Source organism: Lepus europaeus, chromosome 4, assembly GCF_033115175.1.
Source record: "Lepus europaeus isolate LE1 chromosome 4, mLepTim1.pri, whole genome shotgun sequence".
Taxonomy (NCBI): Eukaryota; Metazoa; Chordata; class Mammalia; order Lagomorpha; family Leporidae; genus Lepus; species Lepus europaeus.
In genome coordinates this window covers 14,787,330-14,814,789 of record NC_084830.1, presented here as the reverse complement: position 1 = coordinate 14,814,789, position 27,460 = coordinate 14,787,330, and the positions used below count along the sequence as shown (strand labels likewise).

At 53.7% G+C, this 27,460-nt stretch overlaps 1 long non-coding RNA gene across 23 annotated transcripts in view; it reads left to right on the top strand.

Annotated features, from left to right (window-relative positions):
- Positions 1–27,460, top strand: part of LOC133757518 (uncharacterized) — a 261,209-nt gene that overhangs the window by 118,075 nt on the left and 115,674 nt on the right. For 3 of the 23 annotated variants that reach the window (XR_009865670.1, XR_009865677.1, XR_009865672.1), the window contains one exon: positions 20,460–20,675. The exons of 13 other annotated variants lie outside the window; for them this stretch is intronic. This is a non-coding gene — a long non-coding RNA (uncharacterized LOC133757518). Of the gene's footprint in view, positions 1–3,872; positions 3,918–4,009; positions 4,152–11,462; positions 11,584–11,696; positions 11,864–20,456; positions 20,676–27,460 lie in introns of all 23 variants that reach the window. 7 more of the 23 variants (XR_009865673.1, XR_009865682.1, XR_009865684.1 and 4 more) reach the window with 5 other exon arrangements.

Here is a 27,460-nt window from a genome sequence, read left to right as displayed (position 1 = left end):
TGGAATCTAGGTGGATGCTGGCAGCCTGGCCCCAGAACTGGAACCTAACCACTGAGCAGCACTGCCACCCAAAGGATGGGAGCCGAGAGGAGGAGGCCGTGCGAGTCCGTTTCACTGCGAGCACAGAGCCAAGCAGAGCTCCGTCCAGACTCTCTCCACCACCCTAATAAAGCCAGTGTTTACACAGGCGGAGGTACTCATCAGATGTTTTTGCCAATCCCCAAATACGGCCATGGCCAGAAAGTGAGAGGGGTGCCTGTTATGTAAGGGCCTGCGGCCGTCCCAGACAATGCCACTTCCTCGCCCGGCCATGTGTGACTGCACAACAACGCCTGACTCATTTCCTCTGGAAAACTTGGCAGGGCTACTTGGCCCTGCGTCCTCCTTCCGCCACGCGGGTTCCCGGGAATACCACCCCTTAGTCAGGGCCCTGCTGGGCGGGAATGTTCAGGGCTGGTATCTTCCCTGGGAATGGTGTGCACTCACCTCCTAGCCAGCCACATGAGTGCTTGCGGAGAGTGGGGGTCCACTCGGGGTAAGGAGAGCCTCAGGTGGGCAAGTCGTCGCGGCACCCCTTCCTAACAGGTGTGTGCTGAGATCTGTGTGCCACAGGTCTGTAGTCTCAGCCCCTGCCTCTCTCCTGGAGAGGTACGAGTGATGGTGTTTGCTGGGACATCCGAGATGGGCCTGCCCAAATGGGGCATGGATGAAACCAGGGTCTTAGTGTGTTTTGGGATAAGAGTGCCTGGGACTATGTGATTTATAGAGAAGTGGGATTTGTTTCTCACAGTACAGGAGGACGAGAAGTCCAGGGTCAAGTGGCTACTTCTGTGAGGGCCTTCCCGCTGCATTGTAACCTGGTGGGAGGCTCACACGTGGGCCGGAACAACAGAGTGAGAGAGTGAGAGCAGGCCTAATACTTTTGTGACAAATCCCCTTCCCCAGGGACAGACACACTCACAGGGGTGATTTAATCCAAATAGCAGGGATGAGCCCCATCATCACCTTTTAAAGGTCCCAAAATTGTTGGTGGTTACGATTTCCAACACAGGAACTTTGGGGACACAATCAGACCACAGCACAGGGCGTGCAAGAATGGTTGCAGGCGTTTGCTTTTTATCCTGTCTGCGGCATTTCACGCTGAGCCTTAAAGGAAACCAGCCCTGTCGCCTGCTTTTAGCACCCTGTAACCCACGCCCCACACATGCGGCCGGGTCTGAGCCTCTCTGGGCGCATCACTGGACTCCCAGGGAACACCGTGCAGGCTGGCTGATTGTGCACTAGCACGGGATGAACCCCAAGACACAGCTTCGCCATCCACTCCCACTTTTCCCCTCTCCCATTGCCAATTAAAAACAAAACAAAACAAAACAAAAAACCAAAAAACCACACAGAGCCACATTTCCAACTCAGTAAGTAGATAGATGCGTAGGTAGATGTGCACAGATTCCGTACCTATGCATGCAGACTCATGTCTGTGTCTTTTTTTTTTTTTTTTTTGACAGGCAGAGTGGACAGTGAGAGAGAGAGAGAGACAGAGAGAAAGGTCTTCCTTTTTGCCATTGGTTCACCCTCCAGTGGCCGCTGCGGCTGGCGCACCGCGCTGATCCGAAGCCAGGAGCCAGGTGCTTCTCCTGGTCTCCCATGGGGTGCAGGGCCCAAGCACTTGGGCCATCCTCCACTGTACTCCCTGGCCATAGCAGAGAGCTGGGCAACCGGGACAGAATCCGGCGCCCCGACCGGGACTAGAACCTGGTGTGCCGGCGCCACAAGGCGGAGGATTAGCCTGTTAAGCCACGGCGCCGGCCCATGTCTGTGTCTTTATATGCCTGCTGCACACAGGGTAATGTGCTAGGTCATCTGCCCACTAAACTTGTCAGTTTTTCACCCATAAGGGTTATTAGGAATTAGAGAATTCTCTGTAATAATGTGGACCTCAGTGGTGGTTCGTGAGTTCTCTTTTTTTACCCTTCTAACAGCCCTGGAGGTTGGTAGCAGTTCATAGAGAAGAAAGAACCCATTGGGTAACCCTGTGTCACTGATGTGTTGAAAGACATATTATTATGCGTTGTGCACAACTCCAGATGAGATGTAGGGAAAGGACTGAACCCTGGTCTCTGTTTTCCCGTGAAGGAAGATTCAGACCTGTGGGGATGGTTCCTGTTCTAGTGTGGAGACCTGTGTGTTTGGGCTGGGTGCAGGGTGGGTTGCAGACAGGGAGTTCTCAGAACATGAGTGACAGGTAGATTAATAGTGCTGAAGGTTGCTGCAGGGAGCTCGGGGCCCAAGAAGGCAAAACTTGTCAGGGGTGGCCGGGTGGCAGATACGGGTGTGAGGGGCCAGGGTGAGGAGGGGTCTTACAATCAGAGCTGGGCAGGTGCTGCTTTCTCTAAGCAGAACTGAAGCCCTGCCATGCCCAGCCTAGAAGGCTCATTTTTCTGACGAGACGCACCCCGCCCTGGCAGCTGCCCTTGTTGGCTTTGATGCTCTTTCTCAGAAAGGAGGAAGGCGTTGCTGGATGTGGCTTCTGGCTTCCTATGGGTGCTCTGATGCTGCTCGGCTACTCTCTGAACCTGGCTTGCTGGTGGATCCCTGCCTCCCTCTGTCCCATGCCCTGGCCTTGGAGATCTTACTCCTCTTCTGCTCTGAGTATCCATCTTCATAGGTCAGCATGGACTGTGAGTATCCCAGGCTCCTGCAGCCTGCAGGGCGGGGCTGCTACCTTTCTCCTCCTGCTCAGGAGCACCTTCCCTGGGAGCCTCTGCACAGGTCTGTGCTCCACGCCCTTGGCTGGGAGCATCTCTTCTTCTGCATCCTGGCCTGGGTCCCCCTTCCGCCCACAGAATAACCTCCCGGGTTGCCCACATGCCTTTGGATTCTCTAGGGCCTGGAAAGAGTTTTGTCCTGAAAAAGATGTGCAAATCAGGAAAATGATTGCTGTTGTCCAGCACCTTGTCCCAGACCAAGTCACTGACCCAGTGGGGCTTGCAGGTGGATGATCTTGAGTTTCTCAGCCACTTTGCCTCTGAAGTCAACTGCACACACTTGGACAGCCCGACAGGGGACTGACAAGTACTGAGTGCGAATCTGGGGATGTTTGCCTACATTATCCCATTCAGTGTTTATGAACAGGGGTTTTAGACATCAAATCCAAGGCTCAAAGAGGGAAGACATTTCTGTCTCATTGAGAAAATGGCGTAACTGGGACTTGAACCCAGGTGTGTCTGTCACCCCACATCGTCCCCGTCTACATGCTCTGTCCAGCTCAAAGCCTGTTTGGATATCAATGGCAGAATCCAGACCAGCCTCTCACCTCCTGCTGAAGCCAGCTGGAAGGCTCTGGCCTTGTAGCCTCTTTGGGTAAGCGCCCTGGTGTGTCACAGGACGCAGAGCAGTTTGGAGAAGGGTTGTCTCTGAATAGAGCAGGGTGGCCCCTCCATCAGTACGACCCTCTCATCCATCAGCTGAGGCTGAAGGGAGCTGCAGTCCCTCTCAGCTGGGGGAGAAGCTGGAAACCTCAGTTCTTGCTAAGGAAAGGATGTGGCTGCCTGTGGCCGCAGGCCCCCGAGCGGACCCAGTTGGCATTGTGCTTCTTCCCAGTCAAGGACGAGGTTTGCTCCTCTCAGAGCGTGCTCCCCCAGGACACTGCGTGAGATGAAGGCGGGAGGTGCCTTCAGCGCATGTTGAGGGTCTGCGGATAGGAACTGACAGCCTTGCCCTGCAGCTATGTCCTGAGGCTCCAGGAAGCTGCTAGCCATACAGATTACATGAGAGCTTAAATGTGAGATCCCACCGGGGTCCTGAACAGCTTTGTCTTCAAGTGTTTAAAGAGAAAGGACACCTTACACAGCTATGCCATTTGTTCCCTGCAGAACTGAGATACACAGAAGAGGAGGAGGATTTGAGCTTCCCTGGAAGTGAGTGGAAATTCCAGTCTGTTTGGAGAAATGTCCAGCATCTTGGGCATCTTTCATTTTTGTCACTTTGTCCCGGCGTCCCTTTATGGCAGGTCCATGGTTCTGTTCAGTGATGCTATCAACATGTCCTGGAACACATCAGAGAGTGCACAAAGCGTGTTCCCAGTGAGGACCCCCTCTGAGCACTCCCTCTCCTGGTGAGATGGACAGGCGGACATCATGTCCACTTCATACGTGAGTGAACTATGGCTGGGCAGGCTGGGCTGACGTGGGCTCTGTGATGCCAGAGATGCCTTCTCTGTGAAGGGAGGTGCGGCTGCAGGGCTTGGACTCTAGGGTCTTCGTGCTTCAGCCCTTCCTAGGCCCAGGCTTTGTGGTTCCTGACGAGGTGAGAACTGGGGTCCCCTTCAGCTCTTCAGTAATTCTCCCCAATACTTCCTTCTCATTTAACCACATTAAGGGCCCCCATGTGCAGGGCTGCACTGGGGCTTTGCACCCTGATCGGAGATGGCTAAGGCTTTCTTGCTTCAGGATGGGGAATCTTGAGACCACAGAGGGAGCAGAGGTGGACAGGGTGTGCCTGAGGTGGCTGGAGAAAGATCCCATTAGGAGGCACACGAGCAGGTGTGGGCCCCCCCCCCGAAGCCTTGGCCCTGGGAATGCTGTGTTCTGCAAAGCTGTCTTTGAGTCCCAGGGCACTTAATGTCCTAGCTTTTCTTCTGCAGGTGACCGTACTTCTCTGAGCTGCCAGGGTGTCCCTGGCATCTCTAGTCATCGTGATGGTACTTGCTGGGCTCAGTGAGGCTCAATCAGTAGGTCATCTCCTGTGAGCTATGGGCAAGGGGCTCTCCTGACGTTCCATTTAGCACAGGGGGCACTGAGACTTGGAGAGGCAGCCTGGCTCACCCCAGGACACATGCTCATAAGAAACTGTGGCAGTAGGCTCAAAGAAAAGGAAAAGGCCCAGGGTGGCCTTTTCCAAACATTTCCCAGATACCAAAGGCCTGAGGCATGGAGGGTGGTTTCTTGTAGGGAAGTTCAAGGTCACATATCTGTGGGGTGACTGTTCTTCCCCCTCTCTCTGAGTCCTTGGGGGTGATATTCAGACACTTACGTCTAAGCAGTGGGGCTTAGCCTGGCTAAGCCTGGTTCTGTACAATGTCTGGCCCAAACCTGTGTTTTAGGAAGGTGTAGGGAGAGAAGTGGCACCAGGAGTAAGCTCAGACAGTGGGGCAAGCGTTACCCTTTCGGGGGAAGCACCACTTTATCCACTACGGAGAAAATGAGAAAGTGCACAGTGTTTTAACAACACTGCAGGGGGTGAGTTCCTGCCAAGGGCCAGGCCTGGTCTCCAGATTCATTTCTGTGGTCACCATGCAGGCCTCTCACCTTCGAGTTCCTGAGACATGTCGTAGTTGTACTATGTTATATTTTTTAAAAAAGTAATTATTTTGATAAAAAAAAAAATAAAACTGGGTAGAATAACTCTAGGAGGCAGTCCTCACGTGGCCGTCTTGAAACTTTTTTCTGTGAGATCCTGGAGCGGAAAGGTAGGGCCTGAGGGAACCCCTTGCTGTCTGGGCAACCTTGGCAACACAGTTTCATCTCCTTGTCTCACCATGGGTGACTGCAGATGCTTTTTATCCGGGGTTCAGTGATCCCTCCTCCCAAATCTCCTGTTGTTCTGCCTTGTGCCTCTCTCCTGAGGTTACAGCAAAGAGAGAATGATGTTCCAGGACTGTGAGCCAGGGAGCCTGGGAATGTGACCGTGGACACGGACACGGTGACCGTGTGAGATGGAGACGCCCAGTCCTGGGTTTCAAGGTGGAGTGTTCCTGCTCCCCAGCGCCACTCCAGGTCCCAGCACAGGGTCTGACACATAGTAGGTTCTCAGCAGTGCCTCAGGAAAGAAGGAATTTCTCCAGCCATCCCAGCATTATTTCATGTGATGAATCCCAGCCCAGTTATTATTTCGGGCCAATCCTTTGTGAGGCTTTGTGAGTCTGTTAGCTATAAAGATGAGGTGTGTGACATTTTAATGCAAATTAATAAGCAGTATTTTATCGTATTGAGTAATAGAGATGCTCTTGAAATGCAACATCAAGACAGTGAAGAAGCCGCAGTGACCTGCGTACGGTCCCTAGCCCAACCTGGGCACTGTAGATATGTGGACAAGGTAGTTAGATATGGGGGCTGTCCTGTGCATCGTAGGTGCTTACCAATATCCTACTAACTGCCAGTGGTTCCACCTGCCACAGCCCGCATCCCTGGTTGTGATAACCCAGATTGCTTCCGAATTTTGCCAAATGTTCCCTGGTTGGTAGTAGAGGGTGAAAGAGCTCCCATCATTGGGAACTGTTGGTCTAGGGCTCTGTTTGCATCTCTCCACCATGTAGGCTTGACATAGGCTTTGCCACAGAACCTTCTTCTGAAAGGCAGGCTGACAAGCGGCCTGATTTGGGGAAAAGAGCACTGACTTGAGTGTTTACAGTGGATTTCATCCCTGCTGATAGGAAGAGCATTCTTGCATTTCCTGGCTGTGTGACCTTGAGTGCGTGCCGCAACATTTCAGAGAAAACGTCATGCCATGGCCTTCGGGACATTCATGTGGTGGGAGGGAAGGTTGCCCAGTGCTGCACATGCCCTGCGCTCAGGCTAACCTAGGAGACATACGTATACCAGTAACAAAGAAGCAGCTTATGGAAAGGCATTTTTGGCTCTTGTGCAGAGCTCATCTGACTGTTTTTAACTGTGGACAAAGAAACTGAAGTGATTGAGATCTAAGCCTTCTGTAAGCCAGGGGAGCCTCGGGGCTGAGCATGGTCTGTGCTTTGAAGGGGACCCAGGTTTGATTTCTGTGTCTGCCACTTGCTAGTCATGTGTGTGAGCTTACCCAGGTTTCACCATCTCAGTATCTTTGTCTGCAAAATGGGAACAAGCAGAGAATAGGAAAGAGGTAGCTGTCCAGTGCTACAGCGAGATAACTGAGACAGCTGTGTATGAAGGAGAGAGGTTTATTTAGCTTGGCATTTTGGAAGCTGAAAGTTGGAATGTTGATGATGTAGGCTCTGGCCAAGGCCCCGTGGCAGACAGCACACGATGTCGGAAGGAAAGACCACATGCTAAGCCTGGAAGCAGAAAGAGTGGTTGAGTGTCAACTGAAGGTTCCTTTACAACCCTGTTCTGAGAGTGACCTTCCGAGATGCCCCAGTGACCTATAACTGCACCGGCTGAAGTTGCACTACCTCCCCATTGCACCACCCTGGGGACGGAGCCTCTAACACACTGGCCTTTGGGGGATATTCAGCATCCAACCAGAGCAGTCTGTGCTAGAAACAGGGGGGAGGGACTGCCCATGTCCCAGGAGCTGGGCCCTTTGCATGAGGCCTCCTTGTCTGGATCTGCTGCCACAGTGGTCCCATGTGTTTTATGTCGTCCCAGGTTCCGTTCTGGAGATCAGGAAGGGAAGGAGGCCCCCATGCAGTCACAAAGGCAGCCAGCTTGTCTCTCTGCCACTGAGGCGGAGGAGGGAAATGCCGGCAGTGGGAGCCGTGGCCATATGGCCAGTCGAGTGCCTCACCGAGTACGCTCAGCCTGGCCCCTTTGAAGTGGTTTTAAGTCCAATTTGGTAACTTGATTTGGAAAGTGGTATCGATGACTCTGGGGGTGCAGGCTGCTCATTAGCTACTGTCTGGGCCCTGCAAATTGGTTTAAGTGGAATGAAATTGGTTCCTCCCTTCCCTGGGCTCATGGCTGAGGTCCAGGCCTATTGTAACGGGAACCTCTCCTGGGCAAAGGACATTGAAAAGCTTTCTGGGGAGTCTGGCACTCTTTCTTCATGTGTGAATTCTGCTTCTCCCTGCAGGGCAAAGCAGATCAAACACAAAAATGGACCTGGAGCGGTGGATGAGTGTGTGCGGGGGGCAGGGGAGGGGCACCAGAGAGCGAACAATGAATGGTTGCCGAGTGCTGCTCAAGCAGCAGGCCATTCCTGTTGAGAGCCAGCCTGTCTCGAAGCCCTGGCTTTTCTTTTTCTTTCTTTCTGCATCACACACACCGCTGCAAGGGATGTCTTCCAGGGTTTATACCCACAGATGACAGTGCTCCCTCCGACTCTCCTGAGCCTTCTCCATGCCACGAGATGGCTCCAAGCTGCTCTCTGGAACAGCCGTGCCAGGGTGCCCTTCCACCCTCTGCACACAAGAGCCCCCTTTCCCTGCCTTGGTGCCCACATCTTCTACATGGAGTTTCACCTCTGTGCCCACCTTCCGGCCAGGACTCAGTTTCTGGGTTTCCTGGCTGCTAGGGGGCTGAGCGTCCTGCACACCTGTATTCACCAGTCCCTCCAGGAAGGCAGCGTGACTCCTCACTGCCCTCTTGCCACTCCTGTCCCCCCGGGGGGCAGGTCAGCCTGAGCCGTCGCTCACCTCTGTTGCCAGCATCAGCTGTGAACTGGCCGCTAAGCAGCTGGCTCTGCCGTTTAGCTGGAGGCAGGACGGAGCACTTTGGGAAGCAGTCGCACCAGTGTTCCCGTTCATTCGTGGCTTCCTGCGAACTACCTGAGAGGATTCAGCACCTTCCTCCACACAGGAAGTGTTGCCCTCGTCAGCACTGCGGCTCCGGGGAGACACACAAGCTTTCTGCACCTTGTTCTGTTCAGAAGGGAGGAAGCATTCACACTGTGTCTGAAGGTGTGTGAGATGTGAGAATCAGGCAAAGTGTGGTGTGGAGGCAGGGTTGACTGGGTTCAGGCCCAGTGTGCATGGGAGAGAGCTCACGGTGCAAGGCCTTGCTACTCATGGTTGTTCACACACTGTGCAGGAATCACACACTGGTCATTCCACCCGTCGAATTGGGTGCATCACCTGTGTCAGACACTGTCGTAGGAGATGGGGTGTCGCCGGGAGTCAGACAGGCACTGCTGTGTCCTAGGGCAGTGTAGAGCCTTTTGGGGGTGGGGCAGGGGGAGAAGCAAGGGCTTAAGTACCTGGGACTTCAAAGATTCATGGGGAAATGGAATTGAAGGTTTAATTTATTTTGGTACAAAATAATTTTAAAGCTCAAGGACAAGTATTTTTTTTTCCTAGCACACATTTTCCATGAACTGTTTGAAGACCTCTTGCCTTTGTAGGCATGTAAACCTGGTGACAAGAAGGGCTTTTTATGTCCTGGCTGTGTCCAGGTAGCCCCGTCACACCCCATGGCCAGGCAGCAGTGGTCACCCTTATTGCTTCGGTAGCTGTCACTTGTCTGTGAGGAAATGCCGATTCCCAAGAGGAAAGCAGAGACGACAGAGGGCTCGTGCCGTGCTGTGGAGCAGGGCTGCGAGGAGGACTCGGGTTTGTCGAGCGTTCCTGTGTGCCAGACGCTGTGGTCAGAGCTGTGTGCAGATTTAGTCAGTATTATGAGCCCCGTGTTCTCCACGGGGAAACCGAGCACTCAGGGAGGTCTTTGTGCGAGCCTCTTGGTGGGCATCAGTTTGGGAACGGTGCCTTTCTCCCAGGAATTCCAGGAATCCCCAAAAAGTCAGTCCTGATTATCCCCCTCCAGCACTGGGCAGCCCGCCTTTCACCCAGGCCTAGCCCTTCCACCCTCCCCTCCCTTCCTCTGTCATTTCCACCTCGTTCTTGAATTCCTTTTATTTTATTTCTTTCTAGTTTGCTCCAAGCATCAGACTCTGGGATCAGACTCTTCATTTATGTAACGAACGTTTGCTCCAGCACAGAATTTCCCATCTCACAGTGTCCTTTCAAAGCAGAATTCGTGGCCACTTTCTCATGATGTTGCCCTTGATGATGGCAAGACTTGGTCCATCAAGTACCCTGTCTCTGTTCTTCAAGGTGGATGTTGTCCTTGTTTGCATGTGCGTTAAAGGAGGCTCAGGGAGGTAGTGGCCTGCCTAGAATCACACAGCCGCGTTGAATGAGTTCAAAGTCATGCACATCCGGTGGTTTATGTATGTCCTTACTCTCTGGCAGGATAGAGGAGAATCAGGCAAGGGATGGAACGTGGAGTTGGCACAAGCAAAGGAAATTACTGGTCCCCAGAGTTTAATTGAGACGGCATAAAAACAGAACTGTGAACAAGTCCTTTGAGCTTTCCCTTGTCTTGGAATCATGGTCTCTCCTTCCTGACTCATTCAGGCAGGCTTTCTGCTCTGCTCTCTCTCCACTGCTCAGCCTTGGGCTGAACACACAGTGAACCTGCAGGTATTTACAAGGTGGGACTATTTGCTGAGCTCACTCTACCTTTGAGAGTAGAGTCAGATGGGGTCTGGTCCAGCCATACCTCTTGGTAGTGACTCCTGGAGCTGGTTTCCTGACCTGTCTCCACATCACTAAGTGTGTCTTTCCTTATTTATGTGAGAGACAGAGTAGGATAGGCAGGAAGGTATGTAGGTGGGTAGGCAGATAGATAGTGCTTCCATCAGCTGGTTTGTTCTCCCAAATGCCCACAATACCAGGTACTGGGATGGACTGAAGCCAGTAGCCAGGAAGTCAATCCAGGTCTCCCACATGGGTGACAGGGACCCAACTGCCTGGGAGGGTGTGCATTAGCAGGAAGCTGGAGTCAGGAGCTTGAAGCAGGTTCTGAACCCAGGCTCTCCAGTGTGGGATGCAGGCATTCTAACTGGTGGCTCAATTGCTAGACCAAATGCCTGCTCCACCAAGGGTGTCATGGCTGCCTGCCAGAGGCTAAGGCTGTTGATGGGACCCTGAAGAGAGGGGACTGTGCGACTGAGTGGAGCGTTTTCCGAGTCTCTAGGAGTCTGCCTCCCATGTTGCGTGATGTGGAACGAGAGCGGTGCCGTACAGTGGCTGTGACTGGAATGGTGGTGGCCTTTTCATCTCTGGACTAGCAGCTGGGGAGTGAGGCGTGTGGACTGAGGGGCCCGCAGCTCCTGAGCCTTTGTTTCTACCCAGCGGTGTTAGGGCCAGGGATCTAGGGTGAAGGCAGCCCCCTGGGTTTCTCAGAGGAGAGGACCCGGAGACACAGCTCCTAATCCTAGCCCAGTTCTGGGTGGAGGGGCTGGGCGGAGGTGTCCCTCTGACTTGAGCTTTGGTTGCTCAGTGCTTCCCTCTAGACCAACCTGGATTGTGGCTCCTGGACCTAATCAAATGGGAGATGGGGGCCTTTAAATGGGTAATGAGGTTAAATGAGGTCATTAGGATGGGCCCTAATCGCATCTGCATGGTGATCTTATGATAAGAGGAGATTGGAACACAGACACCCACCGTGGGCCGTCTCCAGACCCCAGGGAGAGAGGCCTCCTCCTTGCCTTGCTCATGGACCTGGAGCCTCAGAGTTGTGAGGAGGTGAATGTCTGTGTCCAAGCTGCCCAGCGTGTGTGATTCGCCATGGCTGTCCTAGGGGATGCACACGGCTCTTACCCACTCGGGGGTACAAAGGGGCCCCCCTCCTTCCCTCTGACTCCCATCGGGGCTTTCTCCACAGCCCCCTGCCCAACCCCTGGTATTCACTGACTTTGGGTCCTGGCCCAGCACGCCCGCCCTCCAGACCTGCCACTTTTTCCTGACCCCTCAGGGCAACTTCCAGTAAGCACACACCCTGTGAATGTGACGGAGCCTCCCGGCCTCCCTCCCTGCCTGCCTTCCCAGGGCCCAAGCCTCTGCCTCTTTGACGAAGCATCACTCATCTCGGACTGGTGAGTGTCAGGCCCCAGGGAGTGGGAGGCCAGCACTGCTGAGGACTGACTCAGCCCTTACGGTAAAAATGCATCACCCTGAACGGGTCCCCAGCCAGATTCTCTTCTTCCAGGCCACTCCCGCCCCACATGACTGGGAGCCCAGGAAGGCTGCCGTGGGGTGCGGATCCCACTCCTGCGTGAGCAGTGAGAGCTCTCATTTCCTGCACACCTACTACGTGTGAGAGACGGACTTTCAATGCCTCTTCTCGTTTAATCCTCACGATAAACTTCTGGGCAGGTGCGTTTTCCTGGTGAGGATGCCTGCTGGGGCATGGGTACTTAGTGGGCACTACAGTATGCCTGGTCCCCCGAGGCTAACTCAGGTAGCCCAGGGAAGCTGTGCTGTTCTTAGCATCGCTGTGCACATGAGTGGGGACTCTGGCCTGGGCACTCCTGGGTTGCCTGGCTTCTGTGTCCTGCCTGCCTGTCATGCCCTTCACCACAAATCTGTGGTGTCACAGGAGAACTGACTAGGGTCTCCCGAGTGGGGTTGATTTGTGTGCCCTGTTTCCTCCGAGCGTGGGCTCTAACCGCTGCGCCACACTGCCTCCACCACTGAGGGCACTCTCTCAGGGAAGGGGCCAGGATCACCAGGTACAGTGAATTGGCAGAAGGGAAAAGAGCTGAGCGGAGGGTGGAAGGAGAGAGCTGGCAGTCACCAGGACTAGAGGTTGATCTGGGCTTAGGACGCTTCCTGCCTGTCCTCCCCACACACACCCAAGATTCAAGCTGTGGCTTTGGGACTAGGTTCCCTGTGATGGGATCTCTGGTGTCCACAGTGCCTGCTCCTCCACGGTGGCCAGGAGGAGGTGGGGGAGAGCACAGCTCGCATAGCCCTGGCTGCTTGGCATTTCTGCGGTGAGTAAAATGTGTCACAGATGTGGGTTCACTCTTGAGCATGGGAGTTCAAGCCCCTGTTTTATTCAAGAGGGAGCTGAGGCTCCCTTGGACTGGGGAGTTGTCCACCTGGCTACGCCCACCCCACCACGCTCCTGCTGCACCGCACCATTGAGACTCGGCCATCCCGAAGCAAAGGGCGCCCTGTCCGGGAATGGCCCCAGCCGCGTCAGCAGTGTGCTGGGGCCTGCCAGTGGCCTCAGGGGGAGAGCCTGATTGGGAAGCCCAGGACAAAGCCAGTGGGTGGGGCTGGCGCAGGCATCACGATACTCAAAAGGAAGATGGCGTCACAGCACGGGGCTGGCATTTAAGGGGCACCAGGAGATCTCACTGTGGTGCTGGGATCGGGCTGAGTGGAGACCCTTAGAAGGAGAAGAAAGGGCGGGCACTAACGGGGTACAACAATAACAGCAGCATCCGCCCCTCAACAATCCTGTGCCAGACTGTGCCCCAGCCCCAGGCTTTTCGATGTGCAGGACCGGGGAGAGCTGCCAGCGCCGTCTCACCCTCTGGGAAGCAGATGAGCTGGGAATTCAGCCCAAGGCTGACCCTAAAGCCTCCCTTTTCCCCACTCTGCTCTACTCCTTAGGAAAACAAAAACAGAATTTGTTTCACGTTGCTCTAGGCAATTTCTTTTTTAAAACACCTAGCTTGTGTGATGCCTGGCTCGCGACAGATGGGAGATCGAGCAGCAAATCTTGGGTCTTTGCCATCCAAGCAGGCTCAGAAAGGCTGCCCTGGCCTTTGTGTGTTCAGGAAGCCAGGCGGGGGTGGGGGGGTGGGCGCAGTTTCACTGTTTCAGCAGGGAAGGAGGAACCTGTTAACCTGTCTTAGAAGCTAATAAAAAACATCCCAGTGAGATCATGTCTGTGGAAGCCCTTTGAGCTCCCTGAGCTGCGGGGCTGCATTAACACAGGCCGCTGATGGCTTACTCAGCAGCAGCGTGCCCTCGCTCCCTCCTGGCCTTATGGCCTCCTTACGCGGTGGATGCTTCCTTTGCGTTTCAAAGATCTGCACCCCCGCCCCCCCCTCTTCAGCACGCTGTCCTAGAAGGAAGGGTGTGTCAGGGTGCTTACTCCTTCAGACCTCATGGCCATCCCCAAATGCCATGTGCACCTCCACCCTCCATTTTCAGATGAATCAGTTGGGGGTCAGGTTGTGGACCGCAGCGAGGCGGAACGTCTTAGGGCAGTGAACGGCGTCTGCTCCCCAGCGTGCCTGGCTGCTGTCGCACCTGTGTTTTCCTGATCAGCTGACAGAAGCTTCTCTGCTGTTCCTCAATGGGAGGAGAAGGGCCTGCCTGGGATTTAGCCAGGAGCTGATGGTTATGGAATGTTACTCATTTTCCTTGCAAATGCTGGGCCCTGGCTCTCCTTTTGAGTTGTTTGGCCCTGGTCTGTGGGCTGGTCACTTCCCTGGAGCCTCTGCACCAGCCGGATGGGCAGATGAACTTGACATTGGGCATGCCTGGCTCTAGTCATCCCAGGAATCTGACCCAACTGCAGAAATCAGGCTCTCTAGAATATATGTGTATATTGTAGATTTTTATTTATTTGAAAAGCAGAGAAAAAGAAGGAATTTCACATCTGTTGGTTCACTTACCAAATACCTGCAATAGCTGGGACTGGGCCAGGCCAAAGTCAGCAGCCTGGAATTCAATCTAGGTCTCCCGTAGGATGGAAGGCACCCGCGTACACAAGCCATCACCATCGCCTCCCAGCTGGAGTCAGGAGTGATGCCAGGACTTCTAGAATGTATTTCTCAGGAGGTGACAGGAACTAGATGGGAGGATAGATAACAGCTAACATTCACTGAGCATTTAGTATGCACCAACGACATTTCCAGATACCAGGCCAATGATATGGTCTGTGATCCGACAGCGTTAACACTGCCCACACCTCCCCCACATTCGCCATGAGATACTTGGAGCAGGTAATTTGTCCCATTTTACAGATAAGAAAGTTGGACATGAAGCTCCAGGTTACAGAATCAGGATCTCCTGAGTTCAGTGGATGAGACGTTTCCCTCCCCTCACTGAAAAGAATCTGTCATGAGCCATTTCTATGTGGACTCCTTGATGACTGGCACCCTTGCATAGTTTTAGTTTGGTTTGGTTTTTGCTGTAGACTGGATAAAAGGGCCAAAACTCTTGTTTCTCCTTCCGGGTGCAAGGAGCAGGCTTCGCAGAAAATGCCCACCAAAGTTGCAGTTCTATAATCTTGAATAACTCTTCATTGCTAGCAAATAGACCACAGGCGAAAACAACACACAACAAAGACTTTTGCCATTTCTCAGCAAGGACCAGGACAAAACTCACCTTGGGATCAAGCCGGCCCCTCCCTCTCCACATTCCTGTGGGTCTCAGGATTCTTGAGAATCATTCTTAGAAGTGGGGGAGGCCCGACAGCACCCTTGGCTTAGCACAGGTGATGCTGGAAGAAACGCGGTCTAGCTGTGGCTGTGGACCCCGCCAGTCCTCACTCCTATGCACGTTATGTCCTTCAGTCCCACGGGGCACGTCCGGGTCGTGGTTACCTGCCTTTGCACACCCAGGGAGCTGCAGCAGCTTCCCCAGCTCACACTGTTTTAGAGTGAGTCTGGATTCATGGATTCCTCCACTCAGCAGAGTTGCTGAGCGGCCGCCCTGTGCCTGGTTTTCACCCAGCTGTGGGTGCCCAGTGTTGAGTCTGTGCTCTGGGCCAGTGCTTTGCTTGAGCTGTCTTCATTCCTTCCTTGGCACCACCCCGTGGAGCCAGGTCTTCACTTCATTCTACCCTTATATGAGTTTTCAGGAGCGATAGTTGGTATGTGTATGTATAGAATTTCTACAGTCTTTTCCCTTACCTTAGCTGTTATTACCATCCTTGTTTCGCATATGTGAAAGTTTATTTTCAGAAACCCCAGGGAACTTGCCTAGGGTTGCACAGCTCAGGGGTGGCAGAACCCACCCTCTGAGTATGGCCCTTGGAATTGTAAACAGTGACCATCTTTGACCAGTGATCCCCCTCAGACCTAGACTTCAGTGGCGATTTTGAGTATGTCTCCTGCAGGCCTGGGGAACAGGGTCTCCATTTTCTTTTTTTTTTTTTAATTTTTTTTTTTATTTTTGACAGGCAGAGTGGACAGTGAGAGAGAGACAGAGAGAAAGGTCTTCCTTTTGCCGTTGGTTCACCCTCCAATGGCCGCCGCGGTAGGTGCGCTGCGGCCGGCGCACCGCACTGATCCGATGGCAGGAGCCAGGTGCTTCTCCTGGTCTCCCATGGGGTGCAGGGCCCAAGCACTTGGGCCATCCTCCACTGCACTCCCTGGCCACAGCAGAGAGCTGGCCTGGAAGAGGGGCAACCGGGACAGGATCGGTGCCCCAACCGGGACTAGAACACGGTGTGCCGGCGCCGCAAGGCGGAGGATTAGCCTAGTGAGCCGCGGCGCCGGCCAGGGTCTCCATTTTCTATGGGAAGATACTGAAACTCAGAAGTGCTTTCCTGGGATCCCAAGGCTCAGTCCTTTGCAGGCCCTGCTGGTCACAGGAGAAAGCATCTTGCTTGCTTTGAGAGCTTTTGCAACAGGCCTTGTGCAACGGATGCGGCTGTGACCTGAGAGTGCACACCCACACCCACACCCACACCCACGCAGGTGCACCCAGGAAGGCAGCCTCATGGAGGGCTGTGTGCTGTAGTTCCTTGTTCCACGGGCAGGGCCCCCAGGGCAGGGGGCAGGCTGCACTGTCTGGGGATTGATGTGTTCTCAGTTCTGGGCCTCCGTACCCAGTGCCTGGCACCATCAGCCCAGCTGAGTGATCAAAGCTGAAGGTCCTGATAGGAAGAGGGGAGAGGCCAGCTGGGAAGACTGGGGTGTGGTGGAGGGAAAATGGGCCAGGAGTCCAACAGGACGTGCAGAATGATTGGCCGATTGCCGATTGATCTCAGGGTGGGGGTGGCTGTCATCCATTCATTTACATAAGTGTCATTATGTAGCACTTTCTGTATCTGCTCCTCCTTTGAAGAAGACAGCAGGCTTCCGGATCTGTTATCCAGATGAGGAACCTGAGGTGCAGAGAAAGTTAGGGTCCCCGTGGCCACACAGGAGGAGGGAGCCAGGATTTTATCTGAAGATTTAGGATTCTGAGTCCAGAGTTCAGGGTGTGTGTTGGCACTGCACTCTGGGACCGTGGTCCTGGCCTTTCTGTGCTCGTCACCACATTCCGTGACATTGATTGACAGCTGATGGTTGTGGGTGCTGTGGTGCCAGGCCAGCTCCGAGCGCGTGATGTGGTTTAACTCAGAGTCCTCGTAACTCGCTGTGGGGTGGGTACTTTGAAGACGGGAGACTTGAGTAAGCTGTCTGTGGTCACACAGCTTGTCATTGGCCACATTGGAGACTGGAGTGCAGCAGGTGGCTTAGAGCTTCATGAGTTGCTATGGTCCTGTGTGTCTGTCATGGTTTCCATGTAGTGGGTTGGGTGGGCACAGGCCAGGGAATCCCTCAAGCTTCAAGGGAGGATGGGCAGGTGGGATTTTGGGGACACTGCCTGAGTGCACAGTCACATGAGCACATTCGAGTAATTGATGATTCTGTTTATCAGTCCTCCGATGACTGTTTTCTTATATTCATGCATTGAATGAGCACTTATGAAGCAGCTCCTGTATTCCAAATATTGTTAGACTCTGGGGAGGTAAGAGTTAAAAGACCCAGCACCTACCCTCTCAGGGGCTCTTCTCACTGCAGACTCCTCGCTTTGCTCCGTGCAGGAGGTTCAAGGGGGCCGAGAACCAGCCAGACAGGAAATGTCAGAAGAGGTTAAGACCTAGGTCAGCAGCTCCTGGGAGCCTGGGCTGAAGCTTCTGGGATGGAGGCCCCAAGTAGCCCTGAGTCCAGTGCACAGAAGACTTCTCATTGGGCGGAGCTTGTTCCTGGAACAGGGAGCTGACATTGACTTCACTGTCCCTCATGCTTGCCTTTCCCTGCATTCCCTCCTGGCCAGGCTCAGATGCAGCAGCAAACCCAGGCTAAACCTAATTCCTGGAAACACCCGCAACTTCTTTTGCTTAATTGTTCCCCTCTTTTGCAGACATTGTGGTGTGCCCTTGGCACGTCCAGCCCTTACTGTTGCAGTATCCAAAATGGAGGGGCCTTGAGTCCACCCCTTTGCTAGAACAGAGAACACGAGGCAAGCTGAGTCCCTGAGAAATGGGCTGATTTGTCCCTGGTTACATCGCTGGTGGATGGCAGACCTGTGGCCTGAGCCAGGTCATGGGCCTGGGAGGCCCTGTCTTCCATGGACCTCCCTGGTCTCTTGCCTCCTGGAGGGCCCTAGATAGGAGACACCCTTCCTGGAAAGACAACAGCTTGGGGACATTGCAGATAAGGCTGGGTGGGGATGCCTGGGCAGGCCAGAATAAAAGGATTACCAGGAGAGGTTAGGAATCCACCTTCCTGGAGGTGGGTGCTGCAGATAAAGACGCTTTTGAAGTTCAGTTGGTGGCAGATAGGATCTTGGTGGCAGAGCTTGTCACCAGTGAGCCTTCTGGATGGATGCCCCCTGATAGGGAAATCAGCAAGCACAAGATAGGGAAGGGAACACTTATCATTGGGGGCCCCTACGGGGCTGGCTTGGAGGTACTTCCTTCCTGTCAGCCCCTTTCTGGAGTCTGTCACCACTTTGCAGATGCAACAACTGAGGCATTGATTATCATTTTCTGGTTTCTTAAAAAAAAAAAATCCTGATGGGGATATCACTGTTTCCTGGGATACTGCAAGATGCCAGGTGTCCCTGATTAGGCACTGGTTTAATTGAGTGTATACTGCTGCAGACCACGTACTGTGCTACCTTCTGGGAGTAGAGACATGAGTATGGGTTCTCTCTGCCCTCCTCCCCTGGCCCAGGTGTAAGTCAAGCCACCAATTGGACCAGAGCTGAGAGACAGGGCCTCAGAGGGTGCTCAGCCCACTGGGTTCAGACATGCAACCTGAGTCAGCACATGGCTTCTTCCCCTTGTGTTAGTTTCTTGTGGCTGCCCTAACCAGTCACTATAACCTGGCTGGATGCAAAGGACAGAAATGTGTTCTGTCGCGGTCCTGGAGGCCGCAAGCCTGAAATCAAGGTGTTGGCAGAGCCCTGCTCCCTCTGAAGGCTCTGGAGGAGAATCCTTCCTGCCTTCCAGCTCCAGGAGGTTCCTGGAGTCCATGGAGTGGGGCTACCTCCCTCCCGTCTGTGTCTGTCTTCACGTCGAACTCTCCTCCTACCCTGCATGGACACTCTCATGAGATTTAGGGCCTTTGACAATTCAGCCTTCGTAGGGGTGGTCTCATCCCTACACCCTTAATTCCAACTGCAGAGACTTTTACCCAACCAAGCTCCTGTGTGCAGGTGCTGAGAATGGTCCTCCTAGGGCTGCCAGGCACCACTTAACCCATTACAGGCCTCAGCCCTCCAGGGATGTCGAGGTGCAGGCTGTGTATCAGTATTCTTTTTTCCTGTGATTTCATTACTGTATTCTTGTCTAGCATGGGTATAACTTCTTAAAACTTCAACCACTAAAAAAGCTTTTGTTGTCACTTCACTTTCACCCCGAGTAGAAGTTGCAAGAATAGCACCTAGGGCTCACCTTTAGCCTTATTCAACATTAATGTTTTGCCCGAGTGGATGCAGAGTCCCCATTTTTGTTACACTGACTGGCAGCTTCCCTGCTGAACCCTGCCCTGCTCCCAGTCTCTGCTCAGATGGGGCCTCTATACAGGGCCTGGGTGGTTGGGGTCAGTCTGTCTCCCAGATGGGGCCTCTGTACTGGGCCTGGGTGGTTGGGGTCAGTCTGTCTCCCAGATGGGGCCTCTGTACTGGGCCTGGGTGGTTGGGGTCAGTCTGTCTCCCAGATGGGGCCTCTGTACTGGGCCTAGGTGGTTGGGGTCAGTCTGTCTCCCAGATGGGGCCTCTATACTGGGCCTGGGTGGTTGGGTCAGTCTGTCTCCCAGATGGGGCCTCTATACTGGGCCTGGGTGGTTGGGGTCAGTCGGTCTCCCAGCCAAGTGGTAAGAAGGATGGTGGCGTAACTCTGGAAAATACATAGTGAGATTCCAGATTGGTTCTGCTTCCCCCACTCACAGCCAGGTGACCGTCCTGGATTCCAGAGACCCTACCTGGTTCACCCCTTCCCACTACTCCCATCAAGTGCAGGCACTTCCCACTCAGGGCTACTGAGAGAGGCAGCTCCACCACTGCTTTCCTGGGTTTGAATCAGGGAGCACTTCCCCCAAAAACGTGGTGGCAACTCTGGGTTTTGGAGCCCAAATTAGAAGGCCTTGCCTTGCGTAAACAGACGAGGCAAGGAAGAGTGGGGGCCTCAAAGGCACAGTACAGGGGCCCGTGAAGTCTTAGCTGCCTGTGGTGTTGGGTACAGAGCTGGACTGGCAGGAGGTGAGCAGGCTGTGCAAGGCCACACCAGGTCCCATTGCTTGAAGCTCTCAAGAGCTCCCATCACGTTTTCCTGACGATGCACACCTTGGTGGCAGAGGAAAGGCAGAGAAATGAGTGGATTTGCTTTTTTTGCAAGCTCACCCTGATGTTAGTGCTGACTAGGACTGGAAAACTAAGAAAAGGGAACTACAGTAAATAGATGCATTGGAGGCCCAGTTTTAGGAGTCTTATAGGAGCCAAATGGAGAGTGTAGCTTGCTTGGTTTGCATTTGATTCAGTTGCACTACAGAGAGTCCCAGTGAGTGCCGGTGGATCAGTGTACCCGGTGTGTTCCTAATGAGGCAGCAGCATCAGGAGAATGCAAACAGTGCAGTGTTGTCCCCGAGCAAGGAGGCTGTGGCTGTGCTGTGCGCGTGCAAGGGCTGGGCAGGTGGAACAGGAAGTCTGTGCAGGAGGGCAGCTGCTGCTGACAAGTTCTTTGCAGGGCATGGACTGCTCCATACTGACCTGTGCTTTTCTTTAGCAGATCAGATAAAGGCATGAGCCTCTCCAGCTCTAAGGTGATGATGACCGAAGCTAGTGTGGAGCCCTTGAACTGCAGCAGCTGGTGGCCTGTAGCCCTAATCACTACAGAAGTGACTGAGGAGTGTCTTCCTTGATTGCATGGATGAGGAAGTGGAGACACTCAGAACTGCTTGGAGTCACATCCCTAGAAGGTGGCAGAGCTGTGTGGGGGCCTCAGGTATTTGGATTCCTGAGCACTGGCCCATTCCTCCCCCTGTAGGGGTGTTTTCCATTGTACCTCCAGGAAGCAGGGTATAAGTTGGGGCATAGGACAAGGGTGGACCTTCGCCTCTTCCAGCAGCCAAAGCAGGCATTGGGAGCTGGGCAGAGCCCCCTGGCAGGGAGGTGCCAGATGACCTGCACTCTTGGATACAGTCACCCCAGTCACAAGGGGTATTGTATGGTTACAGTGGAGCTGTACCGACCAAGGGACTGCAGTGTTCCTGGGAATCAATTTTGATGAATTTAAATTTCAGTCTCCCTGTGAGGCTTGTGGCCTCTCCATTGGACAGGGTGGGTCTGGCGTTCTGGAGGCTACCTGGCTGTCTTGACTCTTCAGCTTGTGCCCCTGAAGAGTTCCTTGGGTTTCTGGCAAAGGGCTGGCTGGGGCTTCCCATGGCTCTGGGTGGAGCTCAGGGCAGTCCCTACTCATTGCCCTCTCCGGGCTCTGGTTGCGGCAGCGTGGGAGAGTCAAGCTCAGGGCACGCTGGGACACAGACAGAAGTTTGCAGAAACTGCTTCTCTGTGGGGTTTACCCACAGACACTGCGGGACACACCTGCTGGTGGGGCAGGTCAATGTCTTTCCCCTTGCCCTCCTGGATGTGTCCAGGTTCCACTCTACCTGTCTCAGGTCTCCTTGAACCATGATAGCCTGAGTGCTCACCAGCTGAGGTGGACTTGAGCCCCTGGCCCTGAGTCTCCAAGGGAGCTCCTGGGTAGGCTACTGCTGCTAGCACCAGGAGGCTTTAAATTGGAGGGCAGGGCACCTGGCAGCTTTTTGGGTAATGAATGTTTATTTCTGGAGAATTCCTGGGACATCCACCCGAGGCTGATTATGGGTTAGGTGCTTTTTTATGGGAATGGATGTCTACTCACTGATGACCAACAGGTAGGTCAGCAGGCAGGGAGGGCCTTTCTTCCAGTGGAGAACCAGACCTGGGCCTCTTGTGAAACAGGGAAGAACTGGGCATTGGACTGGGGAGAAGGGCAGGTTAATCCCTGGAGGGAGCAGAGGACACTGGGGTTAGTCCCATGGAGGCTGGGGCCTGTCTGCCAGACCCCAGGCCTACTTCTACCCTCAGTGTGGCTCATAATACAATACTGGCTTTCAGAATAAAAATAACAGAGGCTGGGCTTGGGGAGCCCTGAGGAGGTGGGTGCTTTTCATGATGTGTGCTGGACAGAACATGTGAACACCTCTGCCCAGTCCTGACCATAGGCTCATGGCATCTTCGAAGCCACTCTGGGAAGGGCCCACCGTATTTTCCCAGTTGCTTTGAGCTATTGCCTATGGAAGGGACAGCTCATCTGTGCAGGGCTTCTCCCGCCACAAGGGCAGGAGGGGCGGGAGTTGCTGGTGCTTTAAGACTCTTTAATCCCAGCTTCATACCGCCAGCTAAGGAGATGAGACCATGGTGGGTGCAGAACTTGCTCAAGGCCTCATAGCAAGTTCATTGGAGGTATCAGCACACGCAGGCTTCAGGTATAGACGGGAAAATCTCTGTGATCAGTTTGCCTCCTCTGCCATGTATGAAGTGCCTGTAATCTGCCTGGGCACTGCCTAGAGAGGGCAGAGGGCTCGGAGGCCCTGGGATCGCATGGTATTGGAGTGCCCTTCCTCCTGTGCTGTGTCTCTTGTTTGTGCCAGCCCACAGCCACGTGCAGGAGAGCGGAGCTTGGTACATGTGGAAGGACTGCCTGGCTGAGTCAGGTGGACTGTACTAGGGTTTCTCCATGGCAGCTGGGAAAAGTTCTGGATCGGTCAGCACCATGAGGGAGAACCTGCAGAAAACACAGTAGTGCAAAGTCCCTCTGCAAAAGAAATTATTTATTTATTAAAGGTTTATGTCTTTATTTGAAAAGCAGAGTGACAGGGAAAGAGACGGAGAGAGATCTTCCATCTGCTGGTTCACTCTTCAAGTGGCTACAATAGCCAGGTCTAGACTAGTTGAAGCCAGGAGCCAGGAATTCCATTCTGGTCTTCCACATGGGTGGTGGAGGCCCAAATATCTGGACCATCCTCTGATGCCTTATCAGGCACATTAGCAGGAAGCTGGGTTGGAAGCAGAGCAGCTGGAACTCCAACTGGCACTGTGATATGGGATGCCAATGTCACAGGTGGTGGCTTAACCCACTGGGCCACAAAGCCAGACACTGTTTTATTCATTTATGAGACAAAAGGAATGAGTAAATGTGTGAGAGAGGGTCGGAGATCTCCTATTTGCCAGTTCACTCCCCAACTTCCAACAAAAGCTGGACCTGGAGCAGGCTCAAGGTGGGAGCCTAGAACTCAATTGTGGTCTTCCACATTGGTGGCAAGGACCCAACTACTTGAGCTATCACTTGCTTCCCCTCAAGGTGCGCATTGGCAGGAAGCTGGATCAGAAGCATAGCTGGAACTCACACCCAGGCACTGTTCATAGGGAATGTGGTGCCCAAGTGGTGTCTAATGTTGTGTGAAACACCGCCCTGCACGTGGTCCCCTTTTTTCAGAGGAACCCACCTGCTTAACCTTTTAGGGGCCAGGTCTGTCTGCCAGGGTCTCTCGGTGTGTCTCAGAGTTGCAGGTCTGGGATTTCCCCTGAATCTAGGTGCCTTCTGGGCCAGCTGTAGGGCAAGTGGAGGCTGTGGAAGAAGTTGAGATGGTGCTGACAGCAATGCAGCAGCCAGGGGTTCCTGGAGATGAGGGCTGCGTAGGCATGCGCAGTTCCTCTGACTTTGCAGATGCCTCAAGCCCAGATAGGCACTTTGTTGCATTTGCGTTAACAACTGAAAACATGCTGGGAGGTCACAGCCCACCTGAATGCTGGCTTGGGCAAAATGAACTTGGGTGTTCGTGTCTGCTGATGTGATTGGGCACTCTGTCATTCATCCATCATTAGTAGGCATTTTTTGTGTCTCAGGATTTGTCACTACACCTGCTGAAATCTGGTAATCCAAGTCTTCAGTCCATAGCTTGCATCAACCAGATGGTAACCCCACCCTCTGGCTATGCCTACCTTCTTGTCTTAATTTCTTTCTCCCTGGGAGCTTTTCTGACCTGCCTGCAATCTGCCCATCTCTCTCAGACCCCCAGCCCTGAGTTGTTACCCTTGGGTTGGGGTGTGGGCCACTGAAACCTGTTGGCATTTGGCCATTCAAGTGTCCCTGTTTCTTCCATGACCGGCACAGTGCTGGCCCCTGGCAAGTCAGCGGTCCTCCCACACTGCCTCTTCCTGAGCGCCCAGGGTGTCCCAAGCTCCTCCCATCCCAGTCCAATCCCTGGGATGGTGCTGGGAAGTGGGGAGTTGTACCAGCGCCAGTGAGTGACTCAGGAGTGGACGGATGTTGTCATGTCCTCTGCACTCCCTCAGTAAGGACGGGAAGGCGAGACTGAGATCAGAGAGTTCACCAGTGGGAGGGCTGTCTGACTTGGGCTGCTGTTTGCTCAGGATGAAAGCCCGCCCGCCCGGGGGCAGTGTGGGGAAGGTCTGCTCTGCAGGGTGTGCAGGGGGACCTGTTGCGTGCATGGATTGGAAGGGCCTTGCTGGAGGAGAGAATGGGAGGGCAGGGCTCTGGGCACCCATACCCTCTGGTGCTGCTGGCCTCTATCTGCTGGGAGCCCTCAGGGTCCTGGGGAACGAGCCTGATGGTGTCAGCAGGATTCATGGCTGACTTCCTCTTCTTCTTTCTCTGTGTTCCCCATCTCTGGGTCAACTGAAGGTTCAAGCAGGACCCTGCAGGAGCTGCCCTCTCTAGTCCTCAGCCTGTGTCACAGCTTGGGAGGGCCGACAGGAAGTACTGGGGTGTAGATGTCTAGGTTTCCACTCTGGGTAGGGGCACTGCAGGTTAAATAAAAATACCCCCCCCAAAAAAAAAAAACACATAAAAAACAAAAACCAAGAGACCAGGGACCTCAGAAGGGACCTCAGCACCTTGAAGTCCAAGTGCTGTAGAAGGGGGCGAAAGAGCAGAGGAGCAGGTCATCGCTCGCCTGTGTCGCCACTGTCAGGTGGAGTTTCTGGTCAGGGTCGCCACCGTCGTCCAGGCCAGGGGTCAGCATGTGGGTAGGCCGCCTGTTGCTCACATGACAGTGATCCCAACAGGGTGGTGCTCATGCATGTATATGCGATCAGTGAACAGCAGAGTCCAGGCATGATGGCACCTCGTGGCCTGCACGCCTAAAACATTTCCTCTTTGGCCCTTCCAGAGAAGTTTGCCAGGCCCTATGTGAAACTGCTCTTTGGAGTTTTCACCAGTCGGAGCGATTTCTTGTTTTGTGGAGGCCTAGGCACTTGGCTGACAATGCCCCTTCATAGCAGCGGTGTGCGGTGGAGGGGCAGGGAGGGCCTTGGCAAGCTCTCACACTGTGAGACCTGCACCCTGAGTCTCTCTTCGCCCCTCCTGTGCCCCGCCGCCAGGTCCACACTGCTGGGAGGGCTCTCCAGTGGGGCAGTTGGGATTTAGTTGAGCTCTTGAGAGAACAGATTGTGTCTGTTCCCATGGGCGTTTCCAGGGCTGGCATCAAACAGGAGCCTGGTGGCCTTTGACGTAGGGAGGGGTCACTGATTTTAGAGTAGCCCAGCCTCTGGCACCTGTACCAGACCATGAATTCTTGTCTGCTGTGTGTCCTTGGACAAGGTCACTGACTCTGCCTTACTTTCCTCATCTGTGACCTGGGGAGAAGCGTAGCACCAACCTCAAATGACTATTTTGAGGGTGATGTGAGTTACTCTGGATTGTGTGCCTAGAACATTCTGAGTATGTTACCAGAGTGATAGAAACAGACTGTCACAATTGAGGCCTGTGGGGCATTTGCTGAGTATTTTTTAGGCATCCAGAGTGAGGGAGAGTTGTGCACTGGCCCTGAGTAGTCTGCAAACTGGCACTTCCAGGCAGGCACGAGTGTTGAAGATGGCACCATGGGCCCCTTGTCTGCCTGGACAACCCTTGGACAAGATCATCTGAGAGTTGTTCTGTGACACCTGCTCTGGGGGAGCTCTGCAGATTCCTCCAGAGCCACTGCTGCACCCCAGTTTCAGGGGGCAGCAAGACCTAGACACTGTATGCGGGGCTGAGTTTTCTTCCCAGGAGCCAGTGTTCAGCCCTGGCCGCTCTGTGCCACTGTCTATATGGGCCAAGTGCTGGCACCTCTGCTGGCCTGCTCTGCTGCTTTGCCGGAAGTCACTGGGCTGAGCAGTGTGCAGGCAGGCGTCCGAGAGCCCCTTGCCATTTGCCAATCACTTGCAGATGATTGTTGCAAAAGGAGCTGTTGAGCTGTGGCCTACGTAAACTGAAGAGGACTTGCTTGCACGTCTCACTCTCCTGGGCTTCGGAGTTGGAGGAGAAACCCCTGGGTGCTTGTGCCTGAATGACGTGGACTGAGCCCCGCGGCACAGTCGAACAAGCTTTGCAAAGCCGCTGTGCCATGGTGCCACCCCCGAGAACCAGTGTGCAGTGGTGCCAGGGGAGTGTGGGGTCTTTGTTGTTTTTGAAGCTCCCAGGTGATGCTCATGCAGCTCAGTGGGCTGCATTTCATCATTACCTGGCCAGGCAGGCCCACGAGCTCCACAGACACCTGGAAACAAAGCAGTCCGACAAGGAGACCCAGGAAGTGAGGGTAACAGAGGGAGCTCCCAGTTAGGGAGCAGTCACCACTGCTGGGTACCACGCTTAATCCGCACCTGAAATGTTCTGAAATGTTCCCCTTCTGTAGATATGTAAACTGAGGTCATGGTGCCGAAGTAACATGGCAAGAGGCACAGGGCTGGCAGGGTGGGCACTGGAGCTAGACTTGGGTACCCTGGGACTGCAGACTTGACCCCGTGATGTGACCACCTCTGCCTGGACTATCACAGGGAACCGCTGTTTCAGTACCGCCCACCCCAGCCTCACCTCTAGAGAACTTGAGCTCCCCACCATTTCCAGTGCCATGTGTAGATGCTGGTGGGCCAGGCTGGCCTTTGGGAAAAGATTTGTATTGAAAATCCAGCATTTCCAGATTTCTAGGCCTTTCTTGAGGGCTTTATATTTTTAGGAGGGCAGGCATTTACGTAGCACAGATCTGGGATTTTCGGCTCCGGTGTGAACACTGCAGGCGCAGAAGGAGAAGGGATGACTCGGACAGAGCTGAGATGATCCGTTCCCGCCGGATGCTCTGTGAGGCCTGGGGAGCTGACGTCACTCACTTGTAACCCCATTAGCACCTGCGTTCTCCATCCCCTGATTAGATATCATGTTTCTTTGGATCCACGTGAGCCTGGCCGTGCCTCACATCCTGAGTTCTGTTTCCAGTGCTGCAGGGTTCTGTCTCATTTCTTTTTTCTACCTTATTAAAGTTTTGCTAGTAGCAGAGCATCGTCATTGTCATCACTGTCCTTTATTGCACAAACAGCATCGTAATTCCAGAAAAGGGAAATGGATGAGAAAGCAGAATTCGTTACTGTCTCCTTGACGAATCAGATTGTTCTCAGGTGTCTAATATGCTCTGTCTATACGTCGGCAGTGGATGATTTCATATTAGCATAGGGTAGGGCATGGTTTGCAGTCTTTTTTTTCCTTCATATTGGATCAGATGTTTTTCCATTTCCTTAAAGTACTTTACAGATTATCCAGTTTAGAGAAGTTTAGAGAGTGTATCATGCTTTATCCATTTGATAAATCTCATTCAAAGCCACTCTGTATTGTCGAAAATTACATTTTCTTACAGTTTGCTATTGCACCTCAGAGTGCCATGGACATCTTTGTGCATAGAAATTTCGTTT